Here is a 4,118-nt window from a genome sequence, read left to right as displayed (position 1 = left end):
AAGTGAAAACCCCATAACTTAATGTTGATGTTTCTTAGTAATGCAATTACCACATTGTATTCTAGAGTGTCTCGGAAGACACAGCCTATAAGATCTTAATAAATAAATCTCATTTTCTCTTGTTCATTCTACTTATAAAAAAAGGGAGAGGTTATATGGATAAATGCATTTCACTTCAATACATCTACAACGTTCCCTCTCAGTATGACACGCGCTGTATTTACCAACGAGGCTAACGTTTTCACATCCGCAAACGCACCACATGGGACTGGCACAATTTTTTGCATACCCTTCCTCTTTTGTTATTACATCTGTCTCGGATGCGGCTAAGTGGTACATCGAGCTTACGTTTAAACATTTGTTGTTCGCGCCATCAAAGTAATGCTGTGCTGCAGACTTTACAGACTTGTGCTTGTCGAATGTACGAGCCTCTTAGTGTCATTTGTTGCCCAACTTCATACTTTCACGTGATCACTTGCAGAGGGATGACAGTGACGCACTACGAAGTTGAATGCAAGCGAACCTTACGGTTACTGCTTCTTTCAGGAACTTCCTTTGCATAAGATTATCACAATGACTAAACGCTTTTAGCGCGGCCATCTTGTAATCACTCCGTGATCGCATCAGTGTCCTGTTTTAGCTACTCTCTGAAATACCTCGCCTTAGATCGTCCGACGGGGGCTTTACCGTGTGCGCGTATTTTTTGCCTGTTGTGTGCGCAAAGCGATGCTGGTTTGCCGGAGCACTGCGTCGGGCCCATCACTCTTTGAGCTATACATACTGTGTGACGCGTAAGTCGCGACGTCTCACTTAGATCGTCGTGGCCTGTGTTCTCGCCGTAATTTGTGTGTTTTGTCGTCGCACGAAAATTGTGCTGAGTTATGGAAGGCGACGAGGTGGGTGCCAAGTGTTCATCACAATGCGGAGAAAAAAAAAAAGAGGTGACGCCTCGTTCGGCTGGTTATAAGGCGTCTTCAACAGTCAAAAAGACTGTCGACTCTGTTCATCTGATGCCACGCGTTTTCCAGTATCGTCTGCTGTGCGGTTGCCGACAGCAGACGACACAGGCGTGGCTCTGCCGTGCGCAGGGAACGGATTGGCAGTGTGATGTTACACGCACCTGTCTTCAAATTAGCTGAAGCGAGCCCTTGCTTCCATAAGTCCGCGCGAATTTAGTGAGACCCATTGTGTAGTTTACCCTTCTTTTTCTTTCGTTTTTTAATCCTATCCTATCAACAAATTGGCACCGTGTTGCGAGCCACTTCTCCGGTGAATGCATGCCTCGTGTAGTACTTGTTTGTACGAAGTGGCCCAACATTCTAATATACAAGGACGAATGCATCACCGGTGTTACCCAACGACGCGTGCACGTGCGTGTCGTCTTTACGTTGCGTATGGAATGTCTTTTTGCCAGTGCACTCGTGTGCCACAGGAACTGCATGATCGAGCAGCACGTGAAGCTTTTGCAAGAGTAAAATCGAGACTCTCTGAGGTGTCCCCAGTGGAATGACCGGAAATTCCGTTTTCCATGATGGATTCGTAGATGTCCGATAGCCTAATCCACTGCTTGAGGTTGAAGTTAGCCTAGGTGCTCACTCTAATAACCTCATGTGCTTTAAAAAAATGTGCAAACGAGCCCTTTTCCTACCATTTATAGCCGAATTGCCGTTTGTGTATCTCCTTCATATCACAAAGCTTTTGTTTTGTTGCCCGACTTTGTAATTGTTCGAGCCTGTGCATAACGTAGCCTGCTTAGAATGCCTGTTTGTTAGTGTGTCTACGCGCGTGCTTACGTATGGCGGGCACTTCTTTCAGCATGTGACTATATTACTCGCTTTCAGTGTGTTGTGTATTGAAGCTTGACGAAGCGTCTAACACTTAGCCCACAAATTCGATGGAACCGCAGTATCAACATTGAGTAAATGTTAAATTGTATCACGCTGTCTATGCTGCGCCCAGTGTTGAATTTGCGTGAAACACACAGTACTGGCAATCGGTTGCGTAGCTTTGGTGAGCCTAGAACGCGCTGTTGAAAAGATGTTGGTGACGAAATCACCCGCAAGCCAGAATGCACTGACATCATCGTGAAGTGCCTACGGGTCATTCATATTTAAAACAGCGCCAAGAAAACACGGACACGGGAGGACACAGGACGAGCGCTGACTGCCAACAATACCTTTATTGGAGCCTGCGCAAATATATACAATTTGCAACGGGCATAAAGAGAGTGAAAGAAGGGGGAGGCGAGTCATCGTCGGTCAACTCCTGCTGCGCATGCGTCAGTAACATTAAACAATATAAAAGTAACCATAACACGGTGGACACAGGCCAAACTGATTAACTTCTAAGGAACTTAAGTTCTTTATCACAAAGTGCTATGGAAGGGGAACTAAGACAGGTGGCTCCTAACTGACACATTGAAAATGCCTCAAAGATTTCTCTGGCCATCTGATTGCTGTACCTTTTCAACACACGTGTGTCGTCAAGGAGTGGTGAACAGCCACACTTTGCACAATGAACAGCCAGATTAGTGCCAGTCTTAATCTTGACACAGTGCGCATGCTCACGCAAACGTTCAGGAGTTGCAGGAGTTGACCGACGATGACTCGCCTTCCCCTTCTTTCACTCTCTTTATGCCCGTTGAAAATTGTATATATTTGCGCAGGCTCCAATAAAGGTGCTGTTGGCAGTCAGCGCTCGTCCCTTGTCCTCCCTTGTCTGTGTTTTTTTTGGCGCTGTTTTAAATATGAATGATCCGTACAAACTAGCTCGCACCCAAACCCTTCTGTGTCTACGGGTACTCGGACTGGTTGATTGGTCAGGACTACAAGTATACGAGAAACAACGTACTGAATTAGCAATAACAAACATGAAAACTCACGATCATGCTTTTGCAGCGTGATTTTAGACCCACTGCAAATCGAGGCGTTGAATAAACCGGCAAAACGCAATAAAGGCGTTAGAAAAGCTACTAATGCAACTTCCTAAGCTAAGCATAATGGCGCTTCTTCAAATGTGGGGTTTGAGCGCTTTGGGACCGTGAATCTCTTTCAATTCTTGCACGCGCCACCTAGTTTGTTTATGTTGGTTTGCTCTTTATTTTTATTTGTTGTTTTATTTAGTGTGCGTATTTTCAAAAATCGTTTCTTATTGTTGTGATCTCCCGTTTCCAGTAACCGTCTGCTGTCTCTAACCTCGGCATGGTACGTGTGATGTCCTCGTTTCCTTATGCAACGAACTCTTGTGTCGCGCGCTATGGCAGGTATTTCATTTTTATGTTGGGAAAATGCACACGACACTGATGCATCACGTGGGGGCATTTGTTAAGTGCGAAACAGGATTTTAACATTGAGCGCATGCATATCTAACTTAGTGTAGCCTCACTCCAGTTTTATGCTGTGCGTGGTACCGTTTGTACGCTGTAACCGTGACTGCGGTAATTAGGCTAGCGTTAACTTATGCTCGGTACATATCCTGAATATAAGTAGTGTGTACATGTAACATTGTTATAGTTTTTTTTATGGTCTGCTTCAGTAGCGACTGTAGTGCTGTAGATGGCGTCCTAATAGTTTTTTTTTTATTCACACCTTACTGAAATTCTCAAAATGTGTGCTGAATGAACCTCGTAACTTACCTGTTTTGGATGTGTGTTTGGGAAAGGCGAAATAATATAGCACGAAAAGAAATCTGCTGTATTTGAAGATTCTATATAAGCGTCCGTAGAGGTTGTGCTTGATCGCGGCTCTTAGATATCAACAACGGTTCGAGAGTTTCCTGATCGTACGTGCACAAACGAGGTGCTGTCGAAAGGGCTAACTTTCGGACGTGAGGAATACCGAACTTCGAAAGTGCATGTATGTATCTGCTCCCTGTCCCACGTGACAAACATAAGTTTGTTGGCGTCATTTCGGACAACCAGGTAGTATACTGTTGTCAGTCTGCCTTAATCTCGAAAGATGCTATGTTTGCCAAACTGTACGTTTCGAGTAGCGTTGAAGAGCGAAAATCATGAGTGTCGATTTGTACCATTATAGCTCGTACAGCAATACGTGTCCGTATTAAGACTTAGCGATCATGTCTAGTTTATTTGTGGTGATCCATGTTGTCAGACCAACAAT

Source organism: Dermacentor variabilis, chromosome 10 (genome assembly GCF_050947875.1).
Source record: "Dermacentor variabilis isolate Ectoservices chromosome 10, ASM5094787v1, whole genome shotgun sequence".
In the NCBI taxonomy this organism is placed as follows: Eukaryota; Metazoa; Arthropoda; class Arachnida; order Ixodida; family Ixodidae; genus Dermacentor; species Dermacentor variabilis.
Note: the sequence above shows the minus strand (reverse complement) of the source record.